This window comes from Bubalus kerabau, chromosome 15 (assembly GCF_029407905.1).
Source record: "Bubalus kerabau isolate K-KA32 ecotype Philippines breed swamp buffalo chromosome 15, PCC_UOA_SB_1v2, whole genome shotgun sequence".
Taxonomy (NCBI): domain Eukaryota; kingdom Metazoa; phylum Chordata; class Mammalia; order Artiodactyla; family Bovidae; genus Bubalus; species Bubalus kerabau.
The window spans coordinates 78,325,539-78,344,027 of record NC_073638.1 but is presented as its reverse complement, the minus strand read 5'-3'; the positions used below and the strand labels follow the sequence as shown (position 1 = coordinate 78,344,027).

At 45.4% G+C, this 18,489-nt stretch overlaps 1 non-coding gene and 1 pseudogene across 1 annotated transcript; one reads left to right on the top strand and one right to left on the bottom strand.

Annotated features, from left to right (window-relative positions):
- Positions 1 to 4,393: 4,393 nt before the first annotated feature.
- LOC129627871 (protein enabled homolog) lies at positions 4,394 to 6,049 on the bottom strand (annotated as a pseudogene).
- Positions 6,050 to 6,671: 622 nt separating this feature from the next.
- On the top strand, positions 6,672 to 6,743 carry TRNAY-GUA (transfer RNA tyrosine (anticodon GUA)). The gene has a single exon. It is a non-coding gene; the product is annotated as a tRNA-Tyr (tRNA).
- Positions 6,744 to 18,489: the final 11,746 nt, after the last annotated feature.

Here is an 18,489-nt window from a genome sequence, read left to right as displayed (position 1 = left end):
CAGAAAGGACGCTCCAGGAGAGCGTTTTGAGAGTTTGAAGCCAGAAAGGACGCTCCAGGAGACACTGGCAGCGGTGCCCGGTCACTGCCCTGGACCCAAGGCGGAATTTCTCTTGTGTGCCTGCAGTGAGGGACAGCTGAACTGCTACACCTGAATCAAGTGAAACGATTCCTGTCCTGTTGTGTGTGAGCTGTTTCCATCTTACGTGTCCCAAAGAAGTCCCACGAGCCTGTGACGCTGGTGCATGAACCCCAGCCCTTGGCAGTGAGAGGGGACCCCTTACCACTAGACCGCCAGGGAATTCCCCACGCGGTAGGCTTGACTCCACTGTGCGTGCTAAGTCGCTTCAGCCGTGTCTGACACTTTGCGACCCTATGGACTGTAGCCCCCCAGGCTCCTCTGCCCACTGGATTCTCCAGGCAAGAATACTGGAGTGGGTTGCCATGCCCTCCTCCAGGGGGTCTACCCGACCCAGGGATCAAACTCATGTCTCCTGCAGCTCCTGCATTGCAGGTGGATTCCTTATTGCTGAGCCACCAGGGAAGCCTTGACTCCAGAGGGGGTTGAATATAAACCCCCAGCTCTTTACTGCTGCTCTTTACGTGCCACTTGCCAGATTCTGCTCCCTCAGATCACTGTCACCCAAAAAAGAGAGCCGTCTGGGACCCTGCCAGCCTGCCCTGAATCAATCTCCTAATGCCTTCCACACACACAGACGCACACATAGAGGCACAATGATTGATTGCCTAGAATGAGTTCCCCCAGGATTTCCTCTTATCCTCAATTTTCTTTAAACTTAACCTTCGGTTTTGAGTCACTGAGTTGGCTGTTGCACCAAATGATTCTTTAGTCTTACAAGTTGTCTCCCAGGTGGGATCAGCACAGATACAGGTGCTGGTTGCTAATTTCTATAAAAATAACCGCCTCCAGAGGAGTGTCATTTAAGAGTTCTTTGTGGGGGGGAGAATTATTTGGACTTCATCTCCAATAGTAGCTAAATAATTCAAGTGACAGGTTAACGCAGAAAATCTTTTGCAGTTAATACATAACTAAGAACATCCAGAATGCAACACACACAGTTTAGGTGATATTGGTATAGTGGTGGGAGAGCAGTGATTGTAAAATGAAGATAATTAACATGTACACTGGGATTCCCAGATGGCTCAGTGGCAAAGAACCCACCTGTCAGTGCAGGAGATGCAAGAGACTTGGGTTCAATCCCTAGGTCAGGAAGAACCCCTGGAGAAGGAAATGGCAACCTGCTCCAGTATTCTTGCCTGGAGAATCCCATGTGGCCAGAGCAGCTCGGTGGGCTACAGTCCAGGGCGCCACAGAGTTGGACGCGACTGAATGCGCATGGTCGTAACATGCACACGCTCTGTTGGGGGAGACTAAGGGGAAACAGGTGTTCAGCCTAGAAAAGCATTTCTCAGTGGATTTCCTATGATGTCAATGTGGGTTAAACTTTAAAACATTTAAAAACTGACTGACTAGCATTTGTGAATTCCAGATTGAGATCCATGTAAGAGCAATGTTTTCTTCTAAGACTCAGAACATTCTTTCATAAATGAGAGTTTGTTTCCCACTAAATTGATCTTACACAGTTGACTGGTTTTGGTAACTACAGATGTGATGGCAACAGGGAAAAATAAAATATGGATAAAAATAGGGAAAAACCCAATAATCCCTGGATTCCTGGGAAATTAGGATGTCCCATCAATTTAAAAACCATATTTTTTATTGAAATTTTACTTCAACTGCACAAATGAAGGTAGCATGTAGGAAATTTAAATGACACAGTATGATAAAAATAGCAGAGAGCCAAAAACTCTAAAAAGGAAGTACACCCGAAGCATAAGAACTCGACATTCGTGTTCAATCTTCAGTTTTGATTGACACTTGCTGCCTGAAAATAAGGCACAAAATAACTCAAGCATAAATCAAAATGAAGAGCCTGGAAAATTTCTGATTTCCTACATTTTCAAAAAACTCTATCATTGCAGCATACAGGCTTTCTCCCGTTTTAATCTCAGAAGCTTCAGAGAAAGGGGAATGGATTATATGCACACACCTGAGGGCACACACAGGGTGATGAGTAGAGGATCTAGCTCCTTCTCCCTACCACGTAAGTCTCATTTTATTTACTCTTTCCCCTTTGTCTAATGATTTCTGTCACCGTAATTGCCATCATCACTGTTCCTTTACTAGTATTGCAACTTAAAATTTAAAAGCAGCTCTGCAGGTGTTAGCCCACTACACAGCCCATGGATCTCATCTGGTCTGCCACCTGCTCTTGAAAAAAGTTTGATTGGATATACTCTCCTTTGCTACAATTGTCTATGGCTATTTTTGTGCTATAATGGTGGTTACAAAGTACTGGCAAATATCTAAAATAGTTACTATCTTGCCTTTTACAGTAAAAGCTTGCCAACACCTGGTTTATAGTTTTGTACCATTTTTAACCCTATTTTTGGTAACTGTACTATGGTTATGTTAAATGTTAACATTAGGGATTAATAGAGTACAGAAATCCTTTGTATAACACTATTTTTGGAACCACTCTATAGTCTAAAATCAGAAGAGCTGACTCATTGGAAAAGACTCTGATCCTGGGAAAGACTGAAGGCAAAAGGAGAAAGGGGAAAGGGGTGGCAGAGGATGAGATGGTTAGATAGCATCACCAACTCAATGGACATGCATTTGAGCAAACTCCGGGAGGTAGTGGAGGACAGAAGAGCCTGGCGTGCTGCAGTCCACGGGGTCGCAGAGTCAGACGTGACTTAGCAACTAAACAGCAATGACAAGGCCTTGAAAAGGTCACTACATATCAGTATGACATGCACTACGGTGTGCAATTTAAAAAGCTAGTTTTGTGGTGCTTGTAATTACATTATAAACATGTCCACATGCATAAATGTAAAAAAGGTTGAAAACCTACAATGAATCTACAACATACTTTTTAAACACTTTATTTTTATGAATTTATTTTGCTGCATCAGGTCTCACTGCATCACGAGGGATCTTTCATTGCAGTGGCAGGCTTCCTAGTTGAGGTACTCGGGTTCGATAGTTGCGACTCACAGGCTTAGGTGGAATCTTAGCTCCCAGACCAGGCATTGAACCCTAGTCCCCTGCATCACAAGGCGATTATTAACCACTGGACCAGCAGGGACGTCCCAAATCTACAATATATTGTTTTACATTTGACCACTGGTTCGTATTTGTAGGAGTCATAATTTGGTAAAGCATTGTAATAATTTAGGAAGGCATCTACATCTTTTAATTCTGGATGAATTTTATGCTTGAATCTATGACATTGCATGAGGACTAAACTTGAGAAACTTCCTATCATTCTAAAATTCCTCACTCTGGACAAACCATTTTTAGGACGCTTTCTTGTAAATATCACCCTCTAAAAGCATATACAGTTCCACTTATTCTGTATTTTATGATCTTAACCTACATAGGGCTGATCTCAATTATTATCGCAACATCAAATATGACAGGGAGACAAACCTGAAACACTTACAACAGTATAACTTGCCAAATCCTTTTTTATTTATTTAGTTATTTACTTCTGGCTGTGCTGGGTATTCGCTGCCATGTGTGGGCTTTTTCCAGTTGCAGCGAGTGGGGGCTACTCTTCGTTGCGTTTGCAACTTGCCAAATTCTTCACCAACATTCTCTGAAAAAAACGAGAATTCTCAAGTCTTTCTCTCCTTTTTTTAAAATAATTTTATTATTTTTGGCTGTGCTGGGTCTGTGTTGCTGCTCAAGCTTTTCTCTAGCTGCAGCGAGCGGAGTTTAACTCGAGTTGCAGCGCTGGGGCTTCCCACAGCAGGGGTTTCTCTTGTTGCAGAGCAAGGGCTGTAGGGCACTCGGGCTTCAATAGTTGTGGCACACGGGCTTAGTTGCTCCACAGCAGGTGGGATCTTCCCAGATCAGGGATCGAACCCATATCTCCTGCATTGGCAGGCAGATTCTTAACCACTGAGCAGGCAGGGAAGCCCTCTCTTCTTTATTTTAGCAATGGATTATGGAAAATGTGCGATTTTGTCTTGACATGAAAATATTTCACGGCACGGTGATCTTACCTGATGGGTTTCGTATTTTCTATGTAACTGATACAGGAACTCCTATACGATTGTCTTCCATCTTGCTATAAAGGTCAGGGGGGAAAAAGCGGCAAGCTGGGAGAGAAACAGCCAGAGTAATAACATCTGAAGGCTTTCAAAGTATGTTGGTTTTTTCCCTCCTTTCCAACTGTTTGTCTCCATCATCTTACAGCTCACAAAATGTAAAGGTTTCATTGTTGTTAGTGTTCTTTGCAGGGGTTGGTTTTTTTGTTTTTTTTTCTCTCTCCAGATTAAAGTCCTATCTCTCCTTTGTTTCTCTAGGGAGCATTTGACTTGCTCACTTCCGGCTTGATTGCATCAGTGAGCTTTTCTTTTGGCTTAATTCTTTTCTCGTTTCATCTAAAATGTCCTGCTTCAATCTGTCCTGGTCCAGGCCCTCCGTCTGGACTCTGCCGGCACTGCCCTGTAACCAGGGTGCAGAGTCTGGTCTGTGTAATGAGTCATAGGGCCTCTGGTCAAAAAGATCTGATTTTCCTTCGGAGAATCACATCTGGAAACAACAGGTGACTTGCTGCCATTCCTTGTATTTGTTCTTTCCCAAGGTTTTCCTGTCGGTTCAGGTGTACTGGTTGAAGAGGCCTTAGAAGTTACAGGCTCTGAATCTTCATTTTTGTCCTCTTTTTGTTCTATTGTTGATCCCTTTTCAGCAATTCTTTTCCTCCTGGCCAGCAGGGCACTCATTTCTTCCACTAAATCAGTACCCTCTAGAGGAAGGGGTCCCTTTCCACGACCAGTATCTCTTTTAGATGAGGCCAAATTCACACCAATCAAACTTCCTCCGCTTGGAAAGAGGCAGTCTCCATCCGTGACACTTTGCTAAGTTTTGGGCCAGCAACTGCAGCTGCAAGTCCAGTTAAAGGGCAATTGTCTTCAGACGTGAATCCCAGGGGGGGTGGGTCGGGGGTGGAATCCAGATGCAGGGAGGTGAGGAGTAGGAAGGGGGGGGTGGAGGAGGAGGGCGTACTTGACTAGGAAGAGGTGGTGGAGGAGGTGGAGGCCCTGAGGATGGAAGTGGAGTGGGTGGAGGAGACCCTGGGGGAGGAGGGGGTGCGGCTGATGCCTGGGCAGGACCTGGGCGGGGAGTGGAGGGGTGGCTGGGGTGCAGGTGGTCCCATGACAATGCCCTGAGCAGCTGCCTGAAAGCCTGGCTCCAAAGCTGAGGAGGCCCCCGGCACAGAGTTCAGAGGACTCTCCACAGAGGCAGAGGTGGGGGCATTTGATATTCACTGCTCTCGCGCCCTCTCTAGCTGCTCCTGTGCTGTTACCGTCCCCTCACCAGGTCCAGTCTCTGAAGCCTCTCCCACTCCTCTCTCCTGCTCCAGTGATCCTGACATTCCCTCTTCTCTCTCTCCAACTGCTCCTGTTCCATTCGCTCCCTCCCCGGCCTCTCCCTTTCTACCCTCTCCCTCTCCAATCTCACCCTTTCCCTTCTTTCTCTCTCCAGCCTTTCCCATGCCAGCTCCTTTTATGGCTGCTGAGCTTGTAGCTGCCTTCTTTGAATTTCCAAATTGTGATGGGCCATTGTGAACTTGGGCAGGTAGTCGGGAATTTTGTCCCTGTTTCCTATGAATTCAACACTTCTAAGGCATGCATCGGGGCACTTGTGGACACTAGCATCTTCTTTGCTGCCAAAGTTGAGACCCTACACCTGTCTAGCATCCTGCCCTGGGTGGAGGGTCTGAGTAGCTTGATTGTACTTCAACCCTTTAGAACAATACAATTTATCATGATCTGATGATGGTCCTGAATCTTCCTGCCCACCTCTCCAAATGTGTTGCTGTCTGTATGATATATATGAACTCTGCTGAACCCAGCAGAACCGCCAGCTGGCACCCACTTTTTACTGGCATCATCTTAAACCCTACAGCAGCTCTTGCCTGATGGATATTCTGTTTAGTTTTTATTTTAAACATATTATGTGACTCCCTTCTCCTCTGCAGTTTTTGCTGAAAAACCAGCTGATAACCTTATGGGAGTTACCTTGTATGTTATCAGTTGCTTTTCCCATTGCTTTTAATATCTTCTACTTTAAATTGTTGTCATTTTGATTACAGTGTGTCATGGTGTGTTCTTCTGTGGGTTTATCCTGTTTGGAACGCTCTGTGTTTCCTATGGGTGACTGTTTCCTTTCCCAGGTTAGGGAAGTTTTCAGCTATTCTCTCTTCAAATATTTTCTCAGGCCCTCTCTCTCTCTTCTCCTTCTGAGACCCCGATAATGTGAATCTTAGGGTGCTTACTGTTGGTCCAGAGGTTTCTTAAACTGTCCTCTTTTCTTTCTTTTTTCTGCTCCACCATAGTGATTTCCCCTACTCAGCCTTCCAGCTCCCTAGTCTGCTCTGCTTCATTTACTCTACTATTGGTTCCTTCCAGTGTGCTTTTCATTCCAGTTATTGCATTGTTCAATTGTTTTGGTTGTTCTTTATACTTCCTCTTTGTTTAAAAAATCCTTCTAACTTATGGATCTGTGCATCCATTTTTCTCCCTAGTTCTTGGATCACCTTTACCACTGTTACTTTACCACTGTTTACAAGGGCTTCCCTTGTAGCTCAGTCGGTAAAGAATCTGCCTGTAGTGCAGGAGACCCAGGTTCGATCCCTGGGTTGGGAAGATCTCCTGGAGAAGGAAATGGCAACCCACTCCACTACTCTTGCCTGGAAAATCTCATGGACAGAGGAGCTTGGTGGGCTGCAGTCCATGGGGGTCGTTTGGTGGGCTGCAGTCCATGGGGTTGCAAAGAGTCGGGCACGACTGAGTGACTAACTCATGTAACTCATTACCATTGTTAGTCTGAACTCTTTCTTCGGTAGACTGCCTATCTCCACATCACTTGGATTTGCTGGAGTTTTATCTTGATTCTTCATCTGAAACAGATTCCCCTGCCACCTCATTTTGGGTTAATTGTGTTTCTCAACTCTGGAGAAGCAGCCTTCAGTAGGAGAGGTCCTATGGGTCCCAGAAGTGCCCTCCTCTCTCATCACCCAAGGGCCAGGGCCAGCGGTCCCAGGGCAGTGTCTAGCCTGCATTTGCAGACTACAGGCTGCTGGATTGTAGCTTTCTTCCTTCTAGTTTCTGCTCCCTGGTGGGTGAGAGGCTGGTCTAGAAGCTTGTGTAGGCTTCCTAGTGGAAAGAGCTGATGCCTGCTAATGGGTGGGTGGAGCTGGGTCCTGGCCCTCTGGTAGGCAGGATGGTGTCTAGGGTTGCGTCCAGAGGTGACTGTGGGATCAGGAAGTCTTTCGGCAACCTGTCTGCTAACAGGCGGAGCCGTGTTCCTGCCAGGTTAGTTGTCTGGCCTGAGGCATCCGGCTCTGAAGCCTACAGGCTGCTGAGTGGGGCCAGGTGTTGCTGCTAAGGACCCAAGCAAGATGCCTGCCTCAAGGAGAGTTCATGCAGAATAACCCCCCAAATATCTGCCACCAGCTTTTGGACCCCAGCAGGAGCCACAGCTGCGCCCCACCACCCCATGAGACCTTCCAAGACCAGCAGGGAGGTCTGCTCTAGGCTCCTATGAGATCACTGCTTTTGTCCTCAATCCCCTTGCACATGAGATTTTGTGCAATCCCTTTAAGAGTTAAGTGTGTCTCCCCCGGCCCTGTGGCGCTCCTGCAATTAAGCCCTGCTGGCCTTCATATCCTAATGCTCTGGGGAGCTCCTCTTCCCAATGCCAGACCCTCGGGTTAGGAAAAGGACTCTCACTCCTGTGGGAGAGCGTCTGTAATATAATTATTCTCCAGTGTGTGGGTCCAACCCAGGGGGTGAGACCTTCACACTCCCCCACACTGACCACTCATTGGATGCAGGGGGCATAACCATAGGCCAGGCAGCTCCCTTTAGCTGACAAGGGGTTGATTATCTTGCAGGTACACCCCTCATAACATCTTGTTGCCACTTCTTTATGCCTTCAGATGTAGACGATCTGTTTTGGCAGGTTCCGGCCTTTTTTATCGATGGCTGTCCAGCAGTTAGTTGTGATTTTGGTGTGTCCATGAGAAGAGGTTAAGCTCAAGGCTTTTCCACTTCACCATATTGAAAGAACAACTACTGTTTTCGGAAAAAAAAAAAAAAAAGACTACATTAAATAGGCATGTGGATTGTGTGACACATTCTTATTTTTTAAAGTATTTTATTAATTTTTCTGTTATGCCATTTACAATGTAACAAATTTTTTTAATTTTTTTATACATAAAAAAAATTTAAGTATACATCATAGGAGTGAGAAAATGCAGTGTATGGATAGACAAGTACCTAAGAAATTATCATTGTCTGTACTAAGTGGCACAAAGGTCACAGGTTGTGTGACTCTGAAGTCAATTTTGACTCAGGGAGGACATGCCAGTGCTCAGACCCTGGGAGCGCCTGGGGTGGGCTCAGTTCTGAGCTTTGAAATTAAGGAGAGATGAAGCTGAAGATCCAGCCTCTCTCTGACTTTCAGACCACAGACACCAGAGCTTTAGTGCCAGGAAAGAACTTGGAAGGTCAATGAGTGCAACACCCTCTCCTAAGTAACCGAGACAGAGATCTTGGGGGACTCAAGTAACTTGAGGGGACTTCCCAAATGACAAGAGGTGAGCTGGGACAGAGCTAGACCTTGAACCCCGGTCTTCTACCGTCCAGCTGAGGTTCTTTCCAGTACTGTATCATCAATTTTGGAATTTAGAAAAGATCCTCCTTTTGCAACTACTTTTTCCCAGCTGGTCCCAGTTGGCTGCTCATCCTCAGATGATCCATCAGCCAAGAGCTGATGTGTGAGTGAAAGTCTCCCACAGGATTCCCTGAGGAGATACTCAGAGGCAGAGACCTGCATGCAGGACGTTTGCTGGAGAGTGCTCCCAGAACGAGCACCTTGAAGGGACAGAGAGGGGCAGGACAGGCAGAAAGAGAAGCTGAAGCCTCAGATATTTCCAGTCACTGCTCTGGAGTGCAGATGGTCCTTCAGGGTCGTTCCAGATCCAACCCAGGGGGTGCGACCTTCACACTCCCCACACTGACCACTCACTGGATGCAGGGGGCATAACCATAGGCCAGGCAGCTCCCTTTAGCTGAGAGCAAAACTCAGTGAGCTAACATCAGGGTGTGCAGGGTTTCATTCCTTTTTGGAGACTCGAGGTGAGAATCTGTGTCTGCTTTTTGCAGCCTCCGGAGACTGACCACACTCATTGCCCATGGCCCCCTTTCTCCACCTTTACATGCCAGTCATTTCATGTAACTCTGACCTTTCTTTGGTCCTCTCATCTTTCCAACCTCAGCAGGGACGTGTTCTCTCTTTTTAAGGACTATGTGATTAGACAGGGCCCACCTGCATGATCCAGGCTCGCCTTTCCATCTCTAGATCCTTACTGTACTCATACGTAGTACAAAGTCCTGCCATGTAAGGTCACAGGTTCCAGGGATAAGGAAGTAGACATATGGGGCGGGGGCATTATTCTGCCTGCCACAATATGAATTAAATATATTTATAAGAATACTTCATATGTTCATAGCAGCATTATTCATAGTAGCCAAAAAGTGAAAATAACCCAAATGTCCAGCAACTGATGTGTGTGTATGTATGTGTATATATATAATGTTGTTCAGTTGCCAAGTCCGACTTTTCAAGACCCCATGGAGTGCAGCACACCAGGCCTCCCTGTCCCTTACCATCTCCTGGAGTTTGCCCAAGTTCTTGCCCATTGAATCAGTGATGCCATCCAATCATTTCAGCCTCTGTCGCCCTCTTCTCAGCTTTCAATCCTTCCCACCTTTAGGATCTTTTCCAATGAGTCGGCCCTTCACATCAGGTGACAAAAGGATTGGAGCTTCAGCTTCAGTATCAGTCCTTCCAAGGAGTATTCAGGGTTGATTTCCTTTAAGATTGACTCGTTTGATCTCCTTCCTGTCCAGAGGACTCAAGAGTCTTCTCTAACACCTCAGTTCAAAAGCATCAATTCTTCAGTTCTCAGCCTTCTTTACAGTCCAGTTCTCACATCCATACATGACTACTGGAAAGACCATAGCCTTGACTATCAGACGGTAACAGGCAGGAAGGCCAGGGGTTTCCAAATGGGGGAAATAGGCTGCAAGTGTCAGACATTTCTTATCTCTCTCTTAAGCAGCAGGAGGAAACAAGCTAGTGTTACATTTTTTCCCCTTCTCTATACAAATTTAAAAAGAGGTTTCTCTTAAAATTCTGTGTTGCCATAATGACACCTGGTTCTACCTGAGCTTAACTTTTCTCAAAGCTTGAGCTAACCAACGCATTTTTCTTATGGAAATGTTTGTCTTAAGCTATGTTAATGTGCTGTGTATTTACCCCAGACTCTGTCTTCAAGTTGGTTCCGGTTCTGCCTAAAGGCTCAGAACTGACTTGACAAACCAGTATGTGATACTCATGCATTGTTCTCCTAATCCATGTTAATGAAACTATGTATTTGTATGGAAATCTACCTTTCTTCAAGATTCATGTCAATCGTTTTATGGCCCAGGATGACCCACCTGGTGCCAAGGTTATTTCAAAATGCATCTTGTGGGTGAGAGGGCTGGTGCCATTCTCTGAGTTTTGAGACATTTCCTTTCTTTAATTAGCAGACTGCTAGTAGCTATGTAACATCCAGCTAAAGACTAGCGGGGGGTGGGGGGGAGGCACTCTTTCTGCCCCCTTCTGAACTCTATGTCAGAAGCTTTCTCTATCTCTTTTATACTTTAATAAAACTTTATTACACCAAAGCTCTGAGCGATCAAGCCTCGTCTCTGGCCCTGGATTGAATTCTCCTCCAGAGGCCAAGAATCCCGGCATCTTTCGTGGTTTAGCAACAACCTTTCAACTATACGGACCTCTGTTGGCAAAGTGATGTCTTTGCTTTTCAATACATTGTCTAGGTTTGTCATAGCTTTCCTGCCAAGAAGCAACTGTCTTCTAATTCAGGGCTACAGTCACCACCCACAGTGATTTTTAGAGCCCAAGAAGAAGGACTCTGTCACTGCTTCTACTTTCTCCCTTCTATCTGTCATGAAGTGATGCGACCCAATGCCATGATCTTAGTTTTTTTAATACTGAGTTTTAAGCCAGCTTTTTCACTCTCATTCTTCACCCTTACCAAGAGGTTCTTTAGAAACAATAGTTAGAACCTTGTATGGAACAACTGACTGATTCAGGATTGAGAAAGGAGTATGACAAGACTGTTTATTGTCATCCTGTTTATTTAACTTACATGCAGAGCACATCATGTGAAATGCCGGGCTGGATGAGTTACAAGCTGGAATCAAGATTGCCAGGAGAAATATATAAATGTAGTATAGCTAAATTTATAGAAACCTAAGTAGATTAGCAGTTCCAAGGGCTGAGGGGGCAGAAATGGTCAATGACTTTTAGGGGTGATAAAAATGTTCCCAAATGAGATTGTGGTGAGTGGTGACTGTTACAGGACTATATGAATATACCAAAGTCACTGAATGGCACAATTTAGAGGTGGGATTTTACGGTACGTGAAGACTATCTTAAGAAAGTTGTGGGGCTTCCGTGGTGGTCCAGAGGTTAAGAGTCTGCCTTGCAGGGCAGGGGACACAGATTTGATCCCAGTCTGGGAAGATCCCACGTGCCTCAGAACAACTAAGCCCATGTGCCACAACTACTCAGCCTTCACTCTACAACCGAGAACCACAGCCTCTGAAGCCGGTGTGCCCTGGAAACCGTGCTCTACAGCCAAGAACCACAGCTACCAAAGCCGGCATGCCCTGGAGCCCTATAGCCTACAGCCGAGAACCACAACTACCGAAGCCAGTGTGCCCCGGAGCCCGTGCTCTGAAACAAGAGACGCCACTGCAATGAGAAGACCGAGCACCACAACCAGAGAAAGCCCACACAGGAACAAAGATTCAGCACAGCCAAAAAATAAATAAACAAAAAAATTATTTTAAAAAGTTGTTTAAAACTGCCTTACAGGGGATTCCCTGATGGTCCAGTGGTTAGGACTCCATGCTTTCACTGCCAAGGGCCCAGGTTCAATCCCTGGTTGGGGGACTAAGATCCTGCAAGCCTGCAAGTGCAGCCAAAAGAACAAAAGATGCCTTAGAAGTAATGTGTCTTTCATTTTATATCAAGACATTTAGGCATGAGCAACAGGGGTAGCCTAGCCTGGCCAACAGGATGCAAGCTGATCTCTAAACCCCATCCCAGACACATCCAGGAGAGCTCACAGATATGCTACAAATAACCACAGAGCCTTTTCCAACTCCTGCATATGCACCCTGGGCACACAGTGGATATAAACTAACCACAGGGGCTTCCTCAAGTAAACTTAGGCAGCTAGGAGCCCACTAAGGGTTCACTAATATTCTATATGTACATACATCTGATTATAATAGACTGAATTATGGGAAGATATGCACAACAGAGCCTATAGTTATATAACTTGCAACTGTCAACTGGCCTTGAGCATATGCCCATTTCCTTTCTTGACTGATGGTGGGTACAAGCCCTGTTTTGCACAGGACACAACCAAGAGGAGACAGGAGGGATAAAAAGGGGGAAGCCAAGAGGGATGGGTAGGACAACTTCTTTAGGCGTAGAAAGTATTACAGGGTAGGGGTCGTCCATGTGGGCTGGAGTTGAGCCTTTAGGGACCCACCTTTCCAAACCCTAGTTAGTACTTGAATCCCTGGGGCTTATAGTGGCAGTCCCTCAGAGTCCTTCTGGGTCCTGGTTGACACCCTCCAAGTGTATTTCTTGTTGGAAGTGCCCAATGGCCATAGTGTAAGATCAGAGGCTTTGAGTCTCTGGATCTAGAAAGAGGCCATTGATATAAACAAAAGGTCTCCCATATAACATCTCAGAAGCAGGCACTTTACATCTGGTTGTCCTTATTAGTGAGCAACACTAAGACTGAATTCTGGGTTAAGGTGATGCCAATGGATGGAAACTATATTTTTAACAAGCACTTCAGAAAAGTCATCTACCTTACAGGGATAATACTACTTCACAAGAGATGTGATGAAAACGAAATTAGAACATGATATAATTAGTAAAATCATAAATAATGTCCCCTCCCAAGAAAGATGTCCACACCCTAACCCCTGGAACCTGTGGTTATGCTACCTGACGTGGCAAAAGGAACCTTGCAGACATGATTCAGTTTATGTATTTAGAGATGCAGAGATTAATTTGGATTATCTGGGTGAGCTCAACCTAACCACATGAGTCCTTAGATGCAGAGAACCTTTCTCGGAGATCAGAGACAGAGATGACATTGTTGGCTTTCAAGATGAAAGAAGGGTGTCAACAGCCAAAGAACGTGCTGACCTCTAGAAGCTGGAAAAGACAAGAAAAGAGATTCTCTTTTTTGTCTCCAGGAAGAATATAGCCCTACAGACATCAGGGGATCTCTATATTCATGAAATAATCTGCTTCTGAAATAATCCATTTCTAAACAGTACAAGTACTCTATCAACTGTTTAAAACTGCTAATAAACAGCAATGTCTTACTGTATAGCATGGGGAACTATATTCAATATCCTATGATGAACCATAACAGAAAAGAATAAGAATGAGCTTATAATAAATGAGCTTCCCTGGTAGTTCAGACAGTAAGGGATCCGCCTGCAATGCCAGAGACCTAGGTTCCATTCCTGGGTCAGGAAGATCCTCTGGAGAAAGGAAAAGCTACCCACTCCAGTATTCCTGCCTGGAGAATGCCATGGACAGAGGAGCCTGGTGGGTTACAGTCCATGGGGTCGCAAAGAGTCAGACACGACTGAGCAACTAAAACTTTTTTCATATGTATAAGTGAATCACTTTGCTGTATATCAGAAATTAGCACATTATAAATCAACTATACTTTAATAATTTTTTTAAAAGGGGATTAAAATACTCCCCCCATAAAAGAGATGCTGTACTGGATAGGCTCCAGTCTCCTTTGGGGACCACCCCTGCTACACTAGACCCCAGCTCTTGCCAGGGACTCATTCCACCCCTTTGATCACCAGATTTCTGGAAAGCCTTTAAATGGGCAAAACTGCTCTGGGGTCATTCATTTTGTGGGGGAGGGAATGCTGGCTCTCTCCGTGAGAGCAGTCTCAGTGCAGCATCTGTGAACCCTCAATGGTTCATAGAATTGGTAATGAACTTGGTCTCTTTCTCATTGTAGTCCCCCATTCTGCCTCCACAGGCCTCAGAGTTCAGTCCAGTGGGAGTGGGGAGGGAGATAAATCACACCACACCCAGAATACTCCCCTCGCCACTACAGTTAGATCCTATGGCATTAGGCAGTAACAGGTTCCTTCTCTCCCAAAGCAAGTTTGTTTCCCAAGACTCTTTTCAGTCCCCTGGCAAACAGGTTTGAAGAACAAGAAGTGAAAGGCAGTGAAAAGGTGACTGGAACAGTGGACTCCAGGTGGGATGGAGGGGCTGCACTGCTGGAGTGGGTGTCCTGGGGTTACTGAAAGGAGTTTGCAGGCCCAGCTGCTTGCCGCTCAAAAGACAACAAACAGGCCAGGATGGCGGAAAAGAAAGTTTGCTTTGTTTCAGATTCTGGCAACTGTTAGGGGAGGGTGGCAGACATCTGTCCAAAGGCCAACTCCCCCCACCCCCTCCACGAGAATGGGGTGAGAGCTTTTATAGACAGAGGGGGGCGGTGGCTACATGCAGAAAGAGCACAGTCATCTCTAACAGTCATCTTCAGATTGGTCATCAGTGGTCTGACCAGCATCACCTTGATTGTTTTCAGTACCGTTAATCTTCAGGTCCAGGGTCCCTTTGTTCTCATTTCTTTGTGGCCAATTCTTGGAATTGTGGCAACTCATGTCCTGGGTATGGTCTGGTCATTGTGTCCCTAACTTCTCCCCCTGGTACAGGATATGGCTCAGAATAGTTAGCCCTTGAGAAAGAACTAAAGGTCCTTGACTATGCTTAACAACTACATTATTATTTAGTCTCCTTTAACTGTTTTCCTTTGTTTCTGCATTTCTCACTTCTCTGATTAAACTTATTTTTTGACTAAAGTTTTTCAGTCAAAAGGCAGGCACAGGACATAGTTGGGGGAGGCGGGGGCTATGGTAAGGAACATAGGGTCCTGCTCCATCTCACTAGCAGGACTGAGCTGGAAAAACAGTGGAGAGCAGTTAGAACAGAGGAATGAAACAGGGAATGCCAGTGAAGGGTTGCGGCCACTGTTAACAACAAGAAACAACAGAAGTGCTTAACAAATGATAACTAGCAGGGGACAAAAATACCTTTTCCCCCTGCAAAGAACTATTTCCCCCCCAATAGATCCCAATTCCCCCCACAGAACATCTACTCTGCCCTGTGCTGTGTTCAGTTGTCTCACTCTTGTGACTCCATCAGTTCAGCTCAGTTGTCATGTCTAACTCTTTGTGACCCCATGGACTGCAGCACACCAGGCTTCCCTGACCATCACCAACTCCCAGAGCTTACTTAAACCCATGTCCATTGAATCAATCATGCCATCCAACCATCTTATCCTCTGTCATCCCCTTTTCCTCCTTCCTTCAATCTTTCCCAGCATCAGGGTCTTATCCAGAGTCAGCTCTTCCCATCAGGTGGCCAAAGTACTGGAGCTGCAGCTTCAGCATCAGTCCTTCCAATGAACACCCAGGACTGATCTCCTTTAGGATGGACTGGTTGGATTTCCTTGCAGTCCAAGGGACTCGCAAGAGTCTTCTCCAACACCACAGTTCAAAAGCATCAATTCTTCAGCGCTCAGCTTTCTTCACAGTCCAACTCTCACATCCATACATGACCACTGGAAAAACCATAGCCTTGACTAGACAGACCTTTGTTGGCAAAATAATATCTCTGCTTTTTAATATGCTGTCTAGGTTGGTCATAGCTTTTCTTCCAAAGAGCAAGCGCCTTTTAATTTCATGGCTGCAGTCACCATCTGCAGTGATTCTGGAGCCCCCCAAAATAAAGTCTGTCACTGTTTCCATTGTTTCCCCATCTATTTGCCATGAAGGGATGGGACCAGATGCCATGAGCTTCATTTTTTGAATGTTGAGTTTTAAGCCAACTTTTTCACTCTCCTCTTTCACTTTCATCAAGAGGCTCTTTAGTTCTTCTTCACTTTCTGCCATAAGGGTGGTGTCATCTGCATATCTGAGGTTATTGATATTTCTCCTAGAAATCTTGATTCTAGCTTGTGCTTCATCCAGCCCAGCATTTCGCATGATGTACTCTGCATGTAAGTTAAATAAGCCGGATGACAAAACAAAGCCTTGACCTATTCCTTTCCCAATTTTGAACCAGTTGTTTGTTCCATGTCCGGTTCTAACTGCTGCTTCTTGACCTGCATACAGATTTTTCAGGAGACAGGTAAGGTGGACCTTACCCCATGGACTTAGCCCATTGTGATCCCATTGACAACCTTACCCCATTGTGAACCCATGGACTTATCCCACTGTGACCCCATGGACAACCTTACCCCATTGTGACCCTATGGACTGCAGCAAATCAGGATCTTCTGTCCATAGAATTCTCTAGGCAAGAATACTGGAGTCGGTTGCCATGTCCTCCTCCAGGGGATCTTCCCAACCCAGGGATGAAACCCTTACCTCCTTGCATTGCAGGTGGATTCTTCACCGCTGAGCCACTGGGTAAGCCCCTACTCTGTCCTACATATGACTAAAGCTGGAGTATCTTCCAAACACCCAAATCACAAATAGAAGAAAGGCAAATTCCTTTCACCTATGCAAGTGAGCAGCATTTACGTAATTCCAGCAGGGAGCAGCATCAATGTTTACCTGAATACATTCAGTTCAGTTCAGTTCAGTCGCTCAGTTGTGTCCGACTCTTTGCGACCCCATGAATCGCAGCACACCAGGTCTCCCTGTCCATCACCAACTCCCGGAGTTCACCCAAACTCATGTCCATCGAGTCAGTGATGCCATCCAGCCATCTCATCCTCTGTCGTCCCCTTCTCCTCCTGCCCCAAATCCCTCCCAGCATCAGGGTATTTTCCAATGAGTCAACTCTTCACATCAGGTGGCCAAAGTATTGGAGTTTCAGCTTCAGCATCAGTCCTCCCAATGAACACCCAGGACTGATCTCCTTTAGGATGGACTGGTTGGATCTCCTAACAGTCCAAGGGACTCACAAGAGTCTTCTCCAACACCACAGTTCAAAAGCATCAATTCTTCGGCACTCAGCTTTCTTCACAGTCCAACTCTCACATCCATACATGACCTCTGGAAAAACCATAGCCTTGACTAGATGGAACTTTGTTGGCAAGGTAACATCTCTGCTTTTCAATATGCTATCTAGGTTGATCAGAACTTTCCTTCCAAGGAGTAAGCGTCTTTTAATTTCATGGCTGCAGTCACCATCTGTAGTGATTTTGGAGCCCAAAAAAATAAAGTCTGACACTGTTTCTACTGTTTCCCCATCTATTTCCCATAAAGTGATGGGACCAGATGCCATGATCTTCGTTTTCTGAATGTTGAGCTTTAAGCCAACTTTTTCACTGTCCTCTTTCACTTTCATCAAGAGGCTTTTTAGTTCTTCACTTTCTGCCATAAGGGTGGTGTCATCTGCATATCTGAGGTTACTGATATTTCTCCCGGCAATCTTGATTCCAGCTTGTGCTTCTTCCAGCCCAGCGTTTCTCATGATGTACTCTGCATGTAAGTTCAATAAGCAGGGTAACAATATGCAGCCTTGACATACTCCTTTTTCTATTTGGAACCAGTCTGTTGTTCCATGTCCAGTTCTAACGGTTGCTTCCTGACCTGCATATAGGTTTCTCAAGAGGCAGGTCAGGTGGTCTGGTATTCCCATCTCTTTCAGAATTTTCCACAGTTTATTGTGATCCACACAGTCAAAAGCTTTGGCATAATCAATAAAGCAGAAATAGATGTTTTTCTGGAACTCTCTTGCTTTTTTTGATGATCCAGCAGATGTTGGCAATTTGATCTCTGGTTCCTCTGCCTTTTCTAAAACCAGCTTGAACATGGAAGTTCTCAGTTCATGTACTGCTGAAGCCTGGCTTGGAGAATTTTGAGCATTACTTTACTAGTGTGTGAGATGCGTACAATTTTGCAGTAATTTGAGCATTCTTTGGCATTGCCTTTCTTTAGGATTGGAATGAAAACTGACCTTTTCCAATCCTGTGGCCACAGCTGAGTTTTCCAAGTTTGCTGGCATATTGAGTGCAGCACTTTCATAGCATCATCTTTCAGGATTTGAAATAGCTCAACTGGAATTCCATCACCTCCACTAGCTTTGTTTGCAGTGATGCTAAGGCCCACTTGACTTCACATTCCAGGATGTCTGGCTCTAGGTGAGTGATTACACCATCGTGATTATCTGGGTCGTGAAGATCTTTTTTGTACAGTTCTTCTGTGTATTCTTGCCACCTCTTCTTAGTATCTT